Source organism: Pseudophryne corroboree, chromosome 1, assembly GCF_028390025.1.
Source record: "Pseudophryne corroboree isolate aPseCor3 chromosome 1, aPseCor3.hap2, whole genome shotgun sequence".
Taxonomy (NCBI): domain Eukaryota; kingdom Metazoa; phylum Chordata; class Amphibia; order Anura; family Myobatrachidae; genus Pseudophryne; species Pseudophryne corroboree.
Window position 1 is genome coordinate 501,004,401 of NC_086444.1, and position 19,654 is coordinate 501,024,054.

The 19,654-nt window shown below is 46.7% G+C and overlaps 1 protein-coding gene across 2 annotated transcripts in view; it reads left to right on the top strand.

Moving 5' to 3' along the window:
• TRPM6 (transient receptor potential cation channel subfamily M member 6) overlaps nucleotides 1–19,654 on the top strand; it is a 527,875-nt gene that overhangs the window by 416,437 nt on the left and 91,784 nt on the right. The gene's annotated exons all lie outside the window — the stretch shown is intronic.

Genomic DNA, 19,654 nt, shown 5'->3' on the forward strand with positions numbered 1-19,654 from the left:
TTAATGGACATCTCATTAAATTGTCGAGTCAGGACCTGCACCTGATCGACCACCTGTTGCAAAGTATTTTGAGGGGTATGCTCCATATTCCCACAAAATTTCAACAGGAGTAGGGCTGCTGAATATGTTACGCACACCAGTGCTAACAGGAGTATACCGGTGTATGAACAGAGAGGGAAGCGAAGCAAACAAACTCACAGACAGTATAACATAACATACACAGGAGGTGATGGAATAACTAATAAACACAAAGTGAACGGAGAAGCCCAAAGGCTCAGGAATTGGGTGTCTTCCTAGTGTCAGGAATGCTCAGATGGAATAGAGCGGACAATGAAGCGATGTGTAGTGATTTCACATGTGGAGCACCTGAAATGATGTTGCTAAGAGCAACAGAAAAAACCCCAAAGGGTTACCAACGGGTGTGGGAATAAACTCCTTGGTCAGAGATAGAAATAAAGACACAAGGAGAGTATCCACAATCCTAACCCCCACTTGCAGGGCACAGGTTCAGCTTACTGCCACTAAACTGACACCTGGACGCCCTGCACAGTGAGGGAGGATTAAGCAAGCAGGTCTGAGAGTACAGCCGCAAACCTGCTGGGTTCACAGAATAGCAAAAGAACCCCAGCAGGTCAAACAACTGACTCCTGTCTTACTGCTAGGTCCGGATTGGCAGAATGAAGTACCGAATCCCAAGGCCTATTCGCAGTAAGCAACAAGTAAATACAAAGTCACACAGTACTAGCTAACTCTCTGGAACTGACTAACAAACAAAGATTCAGCAGCATTTGCCTAGCCTGAGAGGATGGTTTATATAGCAGGTGCTGTCCACGCCCCACTCAGACCTCACAGACTGTGAGCACAAAACCAGCGCCGGATTCCCTGCCGTGCACAGAGCCTGTAACCACTACACAGTAAAAACCCGGACTGGAGTATCAGCTGCGCTCAGGTTACTTCGCTAACACTTGCCTCCCGGTTGCCATGGCGACGTGGCAGCACAGAGCAGGAGATCCTAACATTATGTTGGAGGTTACAATTTAAATACCTCGGAATCCAAATAACTAACGACCCTTCTGATTTTGTCCCTCTGAACCTGGACCCGACCATGCAGTGGGTCATGGGCAAATCCAAAACTTGGTGTAAGCTTCCACTGACGGTGTCGGGCAGGGTTAACCTCATTAAAATGATTATAATGCCCAAACTCCTATACATTATTCTCCAGTCCCCGGTATATATTTATCCAATATTCTTTAGGAAATTAAATAGCGTTTTATCCTCACTGATATGGGCTAACAAACGACCTAGGATACAGCTAAATAACCTTACCAGGCAGCGATCTGACGGTGGCCTGGCTCTGCCTAATTTTCAGATGTATTACTACGCTGCTCAGCTGACTCATATCAGTGTGTGGGCGCAAGATTCTGGGGCTGACTCTTTACATTGTGAGTTTATTCGCTGTTACTTTCCCCACCTCTCTCCTGTGCAGGTGCTACTGAGCGGGAGCATAGCTCGGTTCCTTCCCCCTATTATTTTCCAGGCCTTAAAGATATGGCGGGCCCTGAGGGACCTCTTGAAGTATGATGGCCTGGACCCAGATACCCCCCTCTGGTACTCTGACTGGCTCCCTGAATTACATGCACTTGAGGGGCGGGAGGTATGGGCCCCTAGATCGGTGGTTTCTATTTCTCAACTCTACCTAGATAATGTACTCAAATCCTTTCAACAACTGCGAGATGAGTTTGACTTACCCAATTCCTATTTCTTCAGATACCTCCAGCTTCGTCACGCCCTCCAGTCCCAATTCGCTAAATCCCCCCCACGAATCCTCCCATTCCCCATCAAGACCTTTGTGGCTACTTTGGGTCGAGCTAAGATGGTCTCCCTTGCGTATGGATATCTTCTTACCAAGCTCCATACGGACCCTTTGACACGTCTCCGTGGAAAGTGGGAGGAGGATATGGGTCTAATAACTTAGGAGGACTGGGTCCTTGCTCTGGAATACCCTTCCAAAGTTACCAAATCTCTCAGATATCAGCAAATTCAATTCTTCATTTTACACAGAACATATATGACTCCAGCTAGGCTGGCTACTTTTGGGACGGGCGGATCTGGCCTTTGTCCTAAGTGCGAGGGGGCGGTGGGAACATTCTGGCATCTAGTGTGGGATTGCCCGAGGTTGAGGGTGTTCTGGTTGGGGGTCAGGTCAATTCTGGAGAGTACGGGAGTGACTGGCGGACTGCTTACCCCACAATTCTGTATTTTGGGGATGGGATGCTCTACTTCTTTGTCTGTTTCAATGGGTCTTTATGCTCGCAGTGTATGTGCCTTGGCTAAGGTTTGCATTGCGAGGCTATGGATGGCCCCTAGAGGCCCTTTAGTATCTGCGCTTAAGACCTTAATTAATGACACAATAATTAAGGAAAGATACATATATATGAAACAAAACGCATCAGCCAAATTTGAAAAGGTTTGGTCTCCATGGCTAGACTCCCCCCATTCCCACCTGGTTCCCTAAATATAGTGGGCACTGAAGTGCTAACCTACCCCAAAAAATTTAATGTTTAGAGATGTATATTGGGGATGCTTGGCGGGAGAGCCCTGCGGGTTCGCCTACTTAAATACATGACTAATGCGGTCCTAAATCAGATGATTCCTTCTCACTTTGCTTCTGTTTTTTCTGTTTTTTTCTTTTTGTTTTTCTTACTGTTTAGTTTAAGGGCGTAAATATAAAAGTTAATGGAGATTTATATATTTGGCTACGGATTTTGCAGACCCAAATGGTCTGAACAATAGGAAATCCTTGTATATTCCCTCATGGACTCGGCCTATTATTCCACTGCTGTAAACTTCTCTCAAAAATGTGGCTATGATTCAAGATAATTTGATGTATTTTTTGTGATATGATGATGCTCTGCAATGTCTGTACCTTTTTTCTCCAGACTACTGAATAAAAATTACTTTATTAAAAAAAAAAAAAAACACAGTGACAGAGCCACAGCAAAAACACACGGCAGTTACTTCAAAAATATAGCACATCTATGAAACATTGCCACACAGCCGTGGCAGACAGGATGGCAGTTTCATAAACTATACAATGCTACGTTACTTTTTAACTGTGCCTGAACCTCAACACACACAAGTTTTATTTTTTTTTAACACACTGTGACTCACAGTGATGCAGAGTATTACAGGAGAGGTAACGCAATAACCAGTATCCCTCATTAGTAGTTCTGCAGAGTACTATAGGAAAAAACGGGTGTAGTACGGCTGACCGGCGGTCAGGAGACCACCGGTCAGCTTACCGACGCCGGGATCCCGGCAGCATACCGACGCCGGGATCCTGGCGGGGAGGGGCGAGTGCAGCAAGCCCCTTGCGGGCTCGCTGCGCTCGCCACGCTGCGGGCTCGGTGGTGACCTGCGGTCGCCACGGGTTCTATTCCCACTCTATGGGTGCCGACCGTCGGGATAGCGAGCCGTCGGGGTGGTGGAGGAGGTCATGTGACTGTCGGTCAGCTGACCGGCGGTCACATGAATACCACCCGGAAAAAACACTGTACTCCAGTATTCATCACACTGTGACCATCAATATTTCAGAGAACAACAAAAGAGCTAACCAGTTCTCCAGTTTGTATCACCTTGTGTCATTACTAATGCTGCAGAAAACTACAGAAGAGTTAGGACTAATTTCCAGTATGTCATCCTCTGCATACCAGGAGAACTGGAATACCGTCCTATGCCCCGTATAGGACTCTAGTATATTTCATCCTGTGTACATCACTAATATTGTGGCACTTTGCAGGCGGTAGTTCAGTGCACCATTATGATCCCATCCGTTGTAATACCATCTAATACTGCAGAGTTTTGCAGGAACAGAAGCCCAGTACTCCAGTATCCATCCTTCTTTGTACATCACAAATACTACAGAGTACTTGAGGAGAGATAGCAATACACTACATCACTAATACTACCCCATAGGAGCAGTAGTGTTGCTGACAGATAATGCTGTAAGTAGCAGTGCATTACTGTGTTAATTAAGGTTGCATGAAACCATTTCAATATCTGGAGACTCATTGGTAGCTATAAAGAACTTGCAGCCTTTCCTGCAGTAATTATCAGTGCTGTTCAGACCCACACACTCACCAAAACACGAACGCAATATCTAGATCTGAGAGACATGCTGAAGCCATCATTTAACATGACACTAAAGGGGGGTACACACGGAGAGATCCGTGCTTAAAATCTAAGCAATCTTGCTAGATTGCTTAGATTTTAAGCACGGATCTGCCGTGTGTATGCCCTCCAGCGCGCATCGCTATCGCCGGTGCTAGATTGAGCCTGCATGCAGGCTCAATCTAGCGGGTCGCTCACTTCACCGTTGTGTGAAGTGAGCGGCCCCCCGTCGGCTTTCCCCCTCGCTCAGCACATCGCGTTGTGCTGAGCGGGGTGAGAGATGTGTGCTGAGCGGTCTGTGTTAAGATCGCTCAGCATACATCTCTCCCGTGAGTACCCCCCTTAAGCATCACGCAAAGGAGACAGCAATGGCAAGTAATGATAGAGCACAGAGCTGTCACACCAGTATAATGCTCTCCTCTGCAGGTGGCTCTAACACTGGGTGAGGCAGAGTCACCCAGAGGAGGAAACTTCCATCTAATGGCCTGATCTGTTTACATACACACACCCCACCAGTATGACACTCACCATTGGCATTGCTTTGAGCTTTGGACACCATAGAAACCCAGGAGGAGAACACTCCGGGTTCTTATGCACCTTGTCCAGTGTCAGAGCCCTGCATGACTGAGACACAGGGAACCTCCTCTGACGTAACCGGGGAATACCTTATGCGGCCGTAGTGTGGTACACCAGACAGCAATGGGGAACCTCTAACATAATAAGGGAATACCTTATGTAGCTGTAGTGTGGTTCACCGGAGGTGTCCTAGATAGCAGGAGGCTGGTACGGCTATATGTCTCAGTGAGGAAGTCTATACTGTACCATGTCACGAATGGCCTGCTAACCCAGCAGGAGCCCTACTACCTGGCAGCATTTCCCAGCAGCAGGGAGCCTCTTCTGATGTAGAGAGATAGTACTTTGTGCGGCCGCATTCTGGTACACAGGAGGTCGCCTATGTTCTGAGAGCTGATATGGCTGTGTGCCTCAGTAGGCACACTTAGAAACGTCAACCGGCATCCTGCTGCCTATCAAACACTGAGTTCTCCTGCTTGCCCAGGTTCACGGCACAGACAGGTGACTTCTGACTCTGAATTTTTAAAATGCGCCCGAATCCAAAACCTGTGAGATTCAACACCGGGAAGATGACGTTTGCCTTGTTTTCGGATCCCAGTCAGACGGGAAAACCTGTACTGGGAATCTGATCCACTTGGAATGAGTAACTTTGTGTGGGTTTGATATCCTGTAAATCATATCATATAGCTCATTAAGAACCTTTGCAATCTGGCCTGACTATTATGCAATAAGTAGCACCTATCCTTGTGTATCAATGCCTATATCCCTATAGATTGTAAACTTGCGAGAAGGGCTTCTTACCTCTGTCTGTCTGTTATTACCCAGTTTTGTTCTTTTACTGTTGTCTAATTGTAAAGTGTAACAGAATATGCTGCGCTATATAAGGAACTGTTAAATAATAATTTTATTTTGTTTCTTGCCAGAGACTTTTTGTCAAACTAGGCATTTTATTCTCATCACGTGTGTGATAAATGTTTACTGCTGGCATATCATGTAGCTTCTGTGTGTGACTCGGGGTCATTCCGAGTTGATCGCTAGCTGCCGTTGTTCGCTGCGTAGTGATCAGTGAAAAAAATGGCTAATCTGCGCATGTGTATGCACCGCAATGCGCACGCGCGTCATACGGTTACGAAGTCCATTGTGGTTTTGCACTGGTTCCAGCGACGATTCCAATCACACAGCCGAACGCAAGGAGATTGACAGGAAGTGGGAGTTTCTGGGTGTCAACTGACCATTTTCTGGGAGTGTTTGGAAAAATGCAGGCGTGGCCGGGCGTTTGATGGGCGGATATCTGAAGTCATTACCGTGTCACTCGTTGCAGCAATCATCGCACAGGATAAGTAACTACAGGGCTGGTCTTGTTTTGCACAAAATATGTTTGCAGCCGCCCTGCTGCACAGGTGTTCGCACTCCTGCAAAGCGAAAATACACTCCCCCGTGGGCGGCGACTATGCGTTTGCATGGCTGCTAAAAAATGATAGCGAGCGATCAACTCGGAATGACCCCCATAGTTCCTAATCAGTGTAAAAGGCAAATGACAGAGGTCTGATACAACTGGCCTGCGCATTACCTTACACCTTATATCCTTACGTTTAATCTAGTGATGAGCACCGGAAATTTTTCGGGTTTTGTGTTTTGGTTTTGGGTTCGGTTCCGCGGCCGTGTTTTGGGTTCGAACGCGTTTTGGCAAAACCTCACCGAATTTTTTTTGTCGGATTCGGGTGTGTTTTGGATTCGGGTGTTTTTTTCAAAAAACCCTAAAAAACAGCTTAAATCATAGAATTTGGGATTCATTTTGATCCCAAAGTATTATTAACCTCAATAACCATAATTTCCACTCATTTTCAGTCTACTCTGAACACCTCACACCTCACAATATTATTTTTAGTCCTAAAATTTGCACCGAGGTCGCTGGATGGCTAAGCTAAGCGACCCAAGTGGCCGACACAAACACCTGGCCCATCTAGGAGTGGCACTGCAGTGTCACGCAGGATGGCCCTTCCAAAAACACTCCCCAAACAGCACATGACGCAAAGAAAAAAAGAGGCGCAATGAGGTAGCTGTGTGAGTAAGCTAAGCGACCCTAGTGGCCGACACAAACACCTGGCCCATCTAGGAGTGGCACTGCAGTGTCACGCAGGATGGCCCTTCCAAAAAACACTCCCCAAACAGCAGCACATGACGCAAAGAAGAAAAAAAAGAGGCGCAATGAGGTAACTGTGTGAGTAAGCTAAGCGACCCTAGTGGCCGACACAAACACCTGGCCCATCTAGGAGTGGCACTGCAGTGTCACGCAGGATGGCCCTTCCAAAAAACACTCCTCAAACAGCACATGACGCAAAGAAAAAAAAAAGAGGCGCAATGAGGTAGCTGTGTGAGTAAGCTAAGCGACCCTAGTGGCCGACACAAACACCTGGCCCATCTAGGAGTGGCACTGCAGTGTCACGCAGGATGGCCCTTCCAAAAAACACCCCCCAAACAGCACATGACGCAAAGAAAAATGAAAGAAAAAAGAGGTGCAAGATGGAATTGTCCTTGGGCCCTCCCACCCACCCTTATGTTGTATAAACAGGACATGCACACTTTAACCAACCCATCATTTCAGTGACAGGGTCTGCCACACGACTGTGACTGAAATGACGGGTTGGTTTGGACCCCCACCAAAAAAGAAGCAATTAATCTCTCCTTGCACAAACTGGCTCTACAGAGGCAAGATGTCCACCTCATCATCATCCTCCGATATATCACCGTGTACATCCCCCTCCTCACAGATTATCAATTCGTCCCCACTGGAATCCACCATCTCAGCTCCCTGTGTACTTTGTGGAGGCAATTGCTGCTGGTCAATGTCTCCACGGAGGAATTGACTATAATTAATTTTAATGAACATCATCTTCTCCACATTTTCTGGATGTAACCTCGTACGCCGATTGCTGACAAGGTGAGCGGTGGCACTAAACACTCTTTCGGAGTACACACTTGTGGGAGGGCAACTTAGGTAGAATAAAGCCAGTTTGTGCAAGGGCCTCCAAATTGCCTCTTTTTCCTGCCAGTATAAGTACGGACTGTCTGACGTGCCTACTTGGATGCGGTCACTCATATAATCCTCCACCATTCTTTCAATGGGGAGAGAATCATATGCAGTGACAGTAGACGACATGTCCGTAATCGTTGTCAGGTCCTTCAGTCCGGACCAGATGTCAGCATCAGCAGTCGCTCCAGACTGCCCTGCATCACCGCCAGCGGGTGGGCTCGGAATTCTGAGCCTTTTCCTCGCACCCACAGTTGCGGGAGAATGTGAAGGAGGAGATGTTGACAGGTCGCGTTCCGCTTGACTTGACAATTTTGTCACCAGCAGTTCTTTGAACCCCAGCAGACTTGTGTCTGCCGGAAAGAGAGATCCAAGGTAGGTTTTAAATCTAGGATCGAGCACGGTGGCCAAAATGTAGTGCTCTGATTTCAACAGATTGACCACCCGTGAATCCTTGTTAAGCGAATTAAGGGCTCCATCCACAAGTCCCACATGCCTAGCGGAATCGCTCTGTGTTAGCTCCTCCTTCAATGTCTCCAGCTTCTTCTGCAAAAGCCTGATGAGGGGAATGACCTGACTCAGGCTGGCAGTGTCTGAACTGACTTCACGTGTGGCAAGTTCAAAAGGTTGCAGAACCTTGCACAACGTTGAAATCATTCTCCACTGCGCTTGAGACAGGTGCATTCCACCTCCTATATCGTGCTCAGTTGTATAGGCTTGAATGGTCTTTTGCTGCTCCTCCAACCTCTGAAGCATATAGAGGGTTGAATTCCACCTCGTTACCACTTCTTGCTTCAGATGATGGCAGGGCAGGTTCAGGCGTTTTTGGTGGTGCTCCAGTCTTCTGTACGTGGTGCCTGTACGCCGAAAGTGTCCCGCAATTCTTCTGGCCACCGACAGCATCTCTTGCACGCCCCTCTCGTTTTTTAAATAATTCTGCACCACCAAATTCAAGGTATGTGCATAACATGGGACGTGCTGGAATTTGCCCATATTTAATGCACACACAATATTGCTGGCGTTGTCTGATGCCACAAATCCACAGGAGAGTCCAATTGGGGTAAGCCATTCTGCGATGATCTTCCTCAGTTGCCGTAAGAGGTTTTTAGCTGTGTGCGTATTCTGGAAAGCGGTGATACAAAGCGTAGCCTGCCTAGGAAAGAGTTGGCGTTTGCGAGATGCTGCTACTGGTGCCGCCGCTGCTGTTCTTGCGGCGGGAGTCCATACATCTACCCAGTGGGCTGGCACAGTCATATAGTCCTGAGCCTGCCCTGCTCCACTTGTCCACATGTCCGTGGTTAAGTGGACATTGGGTACAACTGCATTTTTTAGGACACTGGTGAGTCTTTTTCTGAGGTCTGTGTACATTTTCGGTATCGCCTGCCTAGAGAAATGGAACCTAGATGGTATTTGGTACCGGGGACACAGTACCTCCAACAAGTCTGTAGTTGCCTCTGCAGTAATGATGGATACCGGAACCACGTTTCTCACCGCCCAGGATGCCAAGGCCTCAGTTATCCGCTTTGCAGCAGGATGACTGCTGTGATATTTCATCTTCCTCGCAAAGGACTGTTGGACAGTCAATTGCTTGGTGGAAGTAGTAAAAGTGGTCTTACGAGTACGACTTCCCCTCTGGGATGACCATCGACTCCCAGCAGCAACAACAGCAGCGCCAGCAGCAGTAGGCGTTACACGCAAGGATGCATCGGAGGAATCCCAGGCAGGAGAGGACTCGTCAGAATTGCCAGTGACATGGCCTGCAGGACTATTGGCATTCCTGGGGAAGGAGGAAATTGACACTGAGGGAGTTGGTGGGGTGGTTTGCGTGAGCTTGGTTACAAGAGGAAGGGATTTACTGGTCAGTGGACTGCTTCCGCTGTCGCCCAAAGTTTTTGAACTTGTCACTGACTTATGATGAATGCGCTGCAGGTGACGTATAAGGGAGGATGTTCCGAGGTGGTTAACGTCCTTACCCCTACTTATTACAGCTTGACAAAGGCAACACACGGCTTGACAAATGTTGTCCGCATTTCTGTTGAAATACTTCCACACCGAAGAGCTGATTTTTTTGGTATTTTCACCTGGCATGTCAATGGCCCTATTCCTCCCACGGACAACAGGTGTCTCCCCGGGTGCCTGACTTAAACAAACCACCTCACCATCAGAATCCTCCTGGTCAATTTCCTCCCCAGCGCCAGCAACACCCATATCCTCCTCATCCTGGTGTACTTCAACACTGACATCTTCAATCTGACTATCAGGAACTGGACTGCGGGTGCTCCTTCCAGCACTTGCAGGGGGCGTGCAAATGGTGGAAGGCGCATACTCTTCACGTCCAGTGTTGGGAAGGTCAGGCATCGCAAACGACACAATTGGACTCTCCTTGTGGATTTGTGATTTCGAAGAACGCACAGTTCTTTGCTGTGCTTTTGCCAGCTTGAGTCTTTTCATTTTTCTAGCGAGAGGCTGAGTGCTTCCATCCTCATGTGAAGCTGAACCACTAGCCATGAACATAGGCCAGGGCCTCAGCCGTTCCTTGCCACTCCGTGTGGTAAATGGCATATTGGCAAGTTTACGCTTCTCCTCTGACAATTTTATTTTAGATTTTTGAGTCCTTTTTTTACTGATATTTGGTGTTTTGGATTTTACATGCTCTGTACTATGACATTGGGCATCGGCCTTGGCAGACGACGTTGCTGGCATTTCATCGTCTCGGCCATGACTAGTGGCAGCAGCTTCAGCACGAGGTGAAAGTCTATCTTGATCTTTCCCTATTTTTGGAATCTCAACATTTTTGTTCTCCATATTTTAATAGGCACAACTAAAAGGCACCTCAGGTAAACAATGGAGATGGATGGATACTAGTATACTTATGGATGGACGAGCGACTGCCGACACAGAGGTAGCTACAGCCGTGGACTACCGTACTGCGTCTGCTGCTATTATAGACTGGATGATAATGATATAAAAAATATATATATATCACTACTGCAGCCGGACAGGTATATATTATATAATGACGGACCTGCTGGACACTGTCAGCAGCACTGCAGACTCCTAAAGTAAGCCACTAGTAGTATCAAGAAGATAGAAAGAAAAAAAAACACCACAGGTAGGTGGTATACAATTATGGATGGACGAGCGACTGCCGACACAGAGGTAGCTACAGCCGTGGACTACCGTACTGCGTCTGCTGCTAATATAGACTGGATGACAATGATATAAAAAATATATATATATCACTACTGCAGCCGGACAGGTATATATTATATAATGACGGACCTGCTGGACACTGTCAGCAGCACTGCAGACTCCTAAAGTAAGCTACTAGTAGTATCAAGAAGATAGAAAAAAAAAAACACCACAGGTAGGTGGTATACAATTATGGATGGACGAGCGACTGCCGACAGAGGTAGCTACAGCCGTGGACTACCGTACTGCGTCTGCTGCTAATATAGACTGGATGATAATGATATAAAAAATATATATATATCACTACTGCAGCCGGACAGGTATATATTATATAATGACGGACCTGCTGGACACTGTCAGCAGCACTGCTGACTCCTAAAGTAAGCTACTAGTAGTATCAAGAAGATAGAAAAAAAAAAAAACACCACAGGTAGGTGGTATACAATTATGGATGGACGAGCGACTGCCGACACAGAGGTAGCTACAGCCGTGGACTACCGTACTGCGTCTGCTGCTAATATAGACTGGATGATAATGATATAAAAAATATATATATATATATCACTACTGCAGCCGGACAGGTATATATTATATAATGACGGACCTGCTGGACACTGTCAGCAGCACTGCAGACTCCTAAAGTAAGCTACTAGTAGTATCAAGAAGATAGAAAAAAAAAAAACACCACAGGTAGGTGGTATACAATTATGGATGGACGAGCGACTGCCGACACAGAGGTAGCTACAGCCGTGGACTACCGTACTGTGTCTGCTGCTAATATAGACTGGATGATAATGATATAAAAAATATATATATATCACTACTGCAGCCGGACAGGTATATATTATATAATTAATGACGGACCTGCTGGACACTGTCAGCTGAATGCGTTTATAGAATAAAAACACCACACGACGAGTGTTTAACTTTTTCAGGCAGACAATCACAATATACTGGTGGTCAGACAGTGGTCACTGGTCAGTCACACTGGCAGTGGCACTCTGGCAGCAAAAGTGTGCACTGTTAAATAATATGTACTCCTGCTACTGCTCCCCAGTCTCCCCCACAATTAAGCTGTGTGAGCACTGAGCACTCAGCACAGTCAGATATACATAGATGATGCAGCACACTGAGGCTGAGCACAGATATGGTATACTGTTACTGTGTCACTGTGTATCGTTTTTTTTCAGGCAGAGAACGGATTATATTAAATAATAATATAATAAAAAAACTGCACTGGTGGTCACTGGTCAGTCACTAGTAAACTCTGCACTCTCTGAGTACTCCTAAGCTCCAGTAAATCAAGTGTCTCACTCTCACTCTCTCTCTTCTAATCTAAATGGAGAGGACGCCAGCCACGTCCTCTCCCTATGAATCTCAATGCACGTGTGAAAATGGCGGCGACGCGCGGCTCCTTATATAGAATCCGAGTCTCGCGATAGAATACGAGCCTCGCGAGAATCCGACAGCGGGATGATGACGTTCGGGCGCGCTCGGGTTAGCCGAGCAAGGCGGGAAGATCCGAGTCTGCCTCGGATCCGTGTAAAAAGGCTGAAGTTCGGGGGGGTTCGGATTCCGAGGAACCGAACCCGCTCATCACTAGTTTAATCTGCAACTTTATAACAATTGCTTTGCAACAAAAGTACTAATCTAATGTGTAAACTGTGAGTGATGTATGTAACTATGATACGAATAAGATGCAGAATTCAGGAAACTATTAATTACTACCTGTTGCAGTTTGTTTAAGTCAAAGTGACTTGTGTCATATGGCAGAATAATGCTAGGTGAATGAGGATAAATCTGCATACTGTAATGATTGTAATAATGATAGATAGTGGTAACTACACACTCATGTTTACATCTTAAATATATGTGAAGGGGGGAAACATTTTGCACAGTGGGAATAAGAGGGAAGGTGTGTGCGTGTGTGTGGGGAAGGGGCAGGTGTTGCCACCGGAGCACAGTATGGAGATGGGGTGGGCATCGGATGCCACTGTAGCTCAGTGTGGAGATGAGAGAGAAGGGGAGACAGGTGACGCCACCAGATCTCAGTGTGGGGATGGGAGGGAGAGGGAGAAAGGGTATGCCACCAGAGCTCAGTGTGGGGATGTGATGGGGGGGGGGGGGGGTTGGGTGGTGCCCTCGGAGCTCTTGCAAGCTGGGCTGGCTGCGCTGTTAATTACTGCCCGATGAAGGGCGGTCTGCATCCTAAAAACTTCCTGTTATGGGGGTGTGGGCTGTCCTATTGCTCAGCTGTAAACAGAGGCAGCGTGGTGCACTGCACGCCTGCCCTAGCCAGCCACTGCATGCAACAGAAAAAAAAGAAAATGCAGCTGCAAACTCTGTAGTAGTAAGCACTGCGAATCAGAATAATTATAATAAACTCTGCAATCTAACGTAGAGCAAAATTGAGGTGCTTAGCATAATTAGTACTCTATGGACATGATTCAGGTTCAGTAACAGATTCTTCTAGCTACTGCTTCTATCGCATAGGCAAGACCACCAAGCATGCAAAGTGCCACCCTGCGATGCAATCATAATTCAGTTGCGATTGCATTGCAGATTCAGGTAATAAGGGTAGACGCCTGTATAAGTAGCCATGCTGTGTATGCAGGCACACCGCCACCATCTTTTTCTTAGAAGCAGCTGCATGTGACGTCACAGAGCCGCCCTGAAAACGGTCTGGACGCGCCTCTGTTGTATGGACCACGTCTCTAAAATGCCGTGTCGACACCCCTCTACCCCCACGGCCCGACGCTGTCAATCATAGTGCTATTGCGTCTTTCTCTGGCTGGGTCCACAGGATTATCCACAGGATAACATTGCGATATGGTTGAGCGACAGCGGAAATGGCACCAACACGGTCACGAGCTTTCTGGCCTCCCAGGATGCATCGGGGCCTCACCATATAGTCCCGCCCACTGATTCAGTCAGATCAGTTTTTTGCTTGGTGCGGCAGGAAGCAGCATGGTCACAGGGCTGCTGTTGATAAAGCAGCCTGAAGCTTTTATTATTTTATTTTTATAGACTTACTTTTTTTTTGAGCGTCTTTTCTTAACAGCGTCTTAAACGCATACTGGAAAAAGTCGCTCCAACAACTCCCCACCGGGTCGCAACAACGCTTACCTTCGCGGTAATAGTGCTGTCTCGACGGGCATCTGTGTCGGATGTTCTAGCAGGTCCAGCAGACGTAACCAGGCTGTGGCCGGAGCATGGGGGGACGATAAGTCTATGGATTTCCTCTTACTAGGGGGCTCCGGACACAGCTACACTGTATTGGTGGAGACTACAAACAGTGTGTTGATGCGCCGAACATCTCGGGTGCGACAGTCTACGCTCCAGGGATCATAGGCGCCAGGACTAGGTAGAGGCTGCGATCCTTCTAGTTTAAGTCAACAGCGGGATTCAGACGCTGTCCTGGCCGCCCCTGCTCAGAGTTCATGACCAGTTTCCGCGCGTCTCCCGTCCATGAACTGCATGACCTCACTTCCGTCTCAGACGCTACCACGAGGGTACTCGGTCGCAGCTTAGACGCTGCGGTTGTGTACACTAGAGATCCCGCCTAGACCGAGTCGCAGGCCTTAGCGTCTGCATACACGTGGAAGTCGCTCAGCGTCCGTGTCCGTTGGTGAGCGTCCGTGTCCGTTATCAGTTATCAGGAGCGGTAGTGTACATCAGTAGCGTCTGAATCCACTCAGCGTCTTACGAGCGCATTTGCTTGGATATGGAAGTGTGGTGAGTCTCCCTGTATCCCGCTGTACAGAGGAAGGGTATACAGTACTAAAAATTCTCTCTACTTCTTAGTATGAATTGTTAATTTTTAGTACCTATTGCATGAGATCTGTATATTACTGTGTTTTCTGCATGTTATGTTTGAAAAAGAACCAGATAAAAACATAAGTACAATTTTCCTACTTATTTATAAGTTGTAATTGGGGGTTGTATTCTCAAATGACAATGTCTAATGCTTTAACATGTGACTGACTGCTAGTATGTGTGCTGACTTTTCTATTTAACGTCAGTCCTGTTCTGACCCTCAATTCAGGTGCACTGTGGTCAGATTGATTTCACTTCTATATACTCATATATAGGTGATTTTCAGTCACAAATTGTGTAGTCATTAACAGATTATTACCATGTCTGTGAGCGGCAAAAGTGACGAGGAGAATTTATCAAGCACTCCTACATCCCTAACATGCTTATCTTGTAAGACAGGGTTAATTGGTATGGACCAATTGGTCACTTATGAGGGCTTGTATGCGCACTGGTTTGTTTTTCAGCAAAGTAAAAAACAGGAGTTGGTTCAACCACCAACAGAGCCACCATGGAATATGTTTGCAAAGACTCTATCTTCAATAGCGGACAGGTTAACTCCGGTCGCACCACCTCAAGGGTTAAGTTACACTATTAACCCATACATGCAGTTCCCTTCCTACGGCTTGGTTCCAGTAGCCTCTACAAGCAACCAAAGGACAGGTAAGACTAAGACAGATACGTACATGTGGCAGACTACACAAGATGATAAAACAGATGATGATACAGTATATTCAAATACTCCGTATGATGATCAGTCGCAGAGTTTTAGTTCAGAAGATATAGCTGAACTTATTAATGCTGTGAAGGCTGTTCTCTCTTTGGAAGAGCCAGCCAAGACAGTGTTAAAATCTAAAGCACCTGTGTTTAATCGAACAAAATCAGTGAAAACTGAATTCCCAGCATCAGATGAGCTGACGGAAATGATGGATGAGTCTTGGGCAACGCCCAGTAAGAAGTATAAGATTCCGAAAAGATGGAATTCTTATTATCCATTTCCAGCTGCGGACTGTTCGAAAAGAGAAGTTCCTCCAAAAGTAGATGCACATGTTCTGCGACTTGTGCATAAATCTGCTTTACCACTGTCATCTACCTCACTAAATGATGTCACTGACAGAAGGGTAGATAGCTTTTTGAAAAATTTATTTTCTCTAGTAGGAGCAGTGGTAAGACCTGCTATGGCTTCGGCCTGGGTAGCAAAGGCAATGGGCGAATGTATAGAGGAACTAGAGAGTGACATCTCTTCTCATACTAGAGAGCAAGAGTATCATTTAAGCCGTTTAAGACAATCTGCCCAATACTTGGAAGAAGCAGCAATTGATATGGGTACAGTTGCTTCTAAAGCTTCAGCCTTGACAGTAGCCGCTCGCAGAGCAGTTTGGCTATGTACCTGGAAGGCAGATGCGGAGTCCAAGAAAGAATTGGAAGCATTGCCTTTCATTGGTAATATATTGTTTAGGAAACCATTATCTGATATCCTAGAATCAGAGGCTGAATCAAATAAGGTCAGATTTCCGGCTACTTATAACCCTAAGTCCAAGGGTTCAAAGTTTCGCTCACATCGTTGGCAAAGCAAAGCGAAAGCTAAAGAGGAGTCTAAGCAACCCCAGTTTAAAACCAGGGGTAAGAAGCAGTGGGCTAGCAAAAAGCCAGCTTCCAAGCCTGAACAGAAACCATCAGCTTGAAGAGACGGGCCTCCGCCTGGAGATTTCCAGGGTTGGGGACCGACTCCTTCATTTTGCACACATATGGCAACAGTCAACAACAGATGCTTGGGTGCAGAAGGTGGTATCTCAGGGGTATGGGTTCCCATTCAGGAGGCAGCCTCCTCAAAGATTTTTTTGCACCAGCCCGTCTCGTATAGAGTCGAAGGCCAATGCCCTGCAAGAAGCAGTCCAAAAATTACTGCAGTCAGGTGTGATTGTCCCAGTACCTCCATCACAAAGGGGACAGGGGTTTTACTCCAATCTATTTCTGATCCAGAAACCAAATGGGTCATATCGACCAATTCTCAATCTGAAAATGTTGAACATTTGGATCCCGAAGTTCCACATGGAGACGTTACGCTCCATAATGTTGGCTATGGAACCGGGAGATTACATGGTATCTCTGGATGTACGGGATGCTTACCTACATGTGCCTATAGCTCTGTCTCATCAGTGTTACCTCAGGTTTGCCATCCTCCAGGAACATTTTCAGTTCCAAGCTTTGCCCTTCGGGCAAGCAACAGCACCCAGGGTGTTTACCAAGATCATGGTGGTTATGGCAGCTTGTCTGCGCAGACAGGGGATAAGAATATTCCCATACCTCGACGACCTGTTAATCTTAGCACATTCGCAAGATATACTTTTGAGCCATCTTCAACAGACAATAGTTTGTTTACAGAGACACGGGTGGCTCATAAATTGGGAAAAGTCGTCCCTGAATCCGTCACAGCGGATGGTTCATTTGGGGGCCATATTGGATTCAGACCTACAGAAAGTTCTCTTACCAGAGAAAAAGGTAGTCAAGGTGCAGGTCATGGCTCAGGAAGCGTTGCATGCCCAGAGAATGTCAGTCCATGCAGCAATGCGACTGTTGGGTCTGATGGTATCAACCTTCGACATGGTGGAATATGCGCAATTCCACTCCAGACCATTGCAGCACCTTATTCTGACCAAATGGAACAGAAATCATCAGACAATGAAAAAGCAGATGTAAAGTTTCCAGTAAACGTAAAAAGGTCTCTACCGTGGTGGCTACAGACAGACCATTTAAACAAGGGGAGACCCTTCTGGATAAAAGAGTGGCAAGTCCTGACAACAGATGCCAGCCTGCAAGGCTGGGGTGCGGTACTCGGAAGCCTTTGTTTCCAGGGAAAATGGACCGCAAGGGAAAGTCGACTGCCGATAAATCTGTTGGAGATAAGGGCCATTTACTTGGCTCTAGTTCAGGCAAAGGACAGTCTGCAAGGAAGACCGGTCCAGATTCGCTCTGACAATGCGACAGCAGTACTGTACCTCAATCATCAAGGAGGGACTCACAGCAAAAGATTGATGGAGGAGGTAACTCCCATTCTAAGATGGGCAGAACTCCATCTCCCAGCATTGTCAGCAGTGTTTGTCCCAGGTGTTCTGAACTGGGAAGCGGATTTTCTCAGTCGACACACCATTCAGGAAACCGAATGGGCATTACACCCAGAAGTGTTTCAGACACTAGTGAACAGATGGGGTCTACCAGAGATAGATCTCATGGCGTCTCGTCTAAACAACAAAGTTCCAAGGTACGGATCGAGAACAAGGGACCCAGGAGCGGTCCTTGTAGACGCACTGTCAGTAGAATGGAAATTTCATCTGGCGTATCTGTTCCCTCCAATATCTCTGTTACCCAGAGTAGTGAGAAAGATAAAGCAAGCAAAGGGAGCAATAATTTTAATAGCTCCAGCTTGGCCAAGAAGGCAGTGGTACACAGATCTACTGAGGATGTCCTTGGAAGCACCAATACTGCTCCCTCAACGTCCAGATCTGCTAATGCAGGGTCCTTGTTGCCACAGTCATCTGGATCGCCTGTCTTTGACGACGTGGCTGTTGAAACCTCTATCTTAGAAGCGAGAAGATTTTCAAAACAAGTAATCCAAACTATGCTTAGAGCAAGAAAGCCTTCTTCAGCTCGCGTGTATCATAGAATATGGCAAGCCTATATTCATTGGTGTACTGGAAAAAATTTGAACCCGAGATCTTTTAAAGTATCCAGGATTTTGGATTTCCTTCAAGCAGGATTGGATGAAGGTTTGAAAGTTGCTTCCTTGAGAGTTCAAGTATCAGCGTTAACTGTATAGTGTCAGCGTAAGATTGCTGATTTACAGGATGTACGTACTTTCTTTCAGGGAGTTGTACATATTCAACCTCCATTTGTTCCTCCTGCAGCTCCCTGGGATTTGAATGTAGTTCTTAAATTTCTCCAGGGTCCTCTGTTTGAACTGCTTAAGAGAGCAGATCTTAAATGGTTAACGGCTAAAGTACTTTTTCTACTGGCAATGGCGTCAGCCAGAAGAGTGTCAGATTTAGGAGCGTTATCGTGTAAGTCTCCTTTCCTAAGTTTTTTTCCAGACAGAGCAGTTCTCAGAACGAGATCTGGTTATCTTCCAAAGGTGGTGTCAAAGTTTCACCTGAATGAAGAGATTGTAGTCCCAGCTTTTCAGGTATCAGGACTATCTGCGGGAGAAGCGTCGCTGGACGTAGTCCGAGCTTTAAGAATCTACATAGATCGTACTAGTGCCATCAGGAAAACAGATTCTCTCTTCATCCTCTACGGATTTCATAGAAGAGGATGGCCTGCTAGTAAACAGACGCTGGCGAGATGGCTCCGAATGGTAATATCAGAAGCTTATTCTCATGCAGATCTCCCTACTCCGGCTAATGTCTCTGCTCATTCTACACGTAAGGTAGGTCCTTCATGGGCAGCACAACAGGGTGCTTCAGCAGAACAGATATGTAAGGCAGCCACATGGTCTTCCATAAACACATTCATTAGACATTATGCCTTGGATACTTTTGCCTCTCATGATGCAGACTTCGGGCGAAAGGTCCTCTTGTGTAATCAGGAGCGTCCCCACCACTGAAATTGGCTTTGGGAATCCCAATGTTATCCTGTGGATAATCCTGTGGACCCAGCCAGAGAAATAGACGTTATGGTAAGAACTTACCGTTGATAACGTGATTTCTCTTATGTCCACAGGTATCCACAGGGATTCCACCCTGACGCACCTGATTTGAGGATCTAGACAATCACTAAACCTCTTCCTTCTTGTATGGAAGGGTGTGCATGTGTGTTCTTATCGCCTAAACAGGTCTCTACCTGATGCTCCTGCCTAAATCGCTGTGGAAAGAACTGATC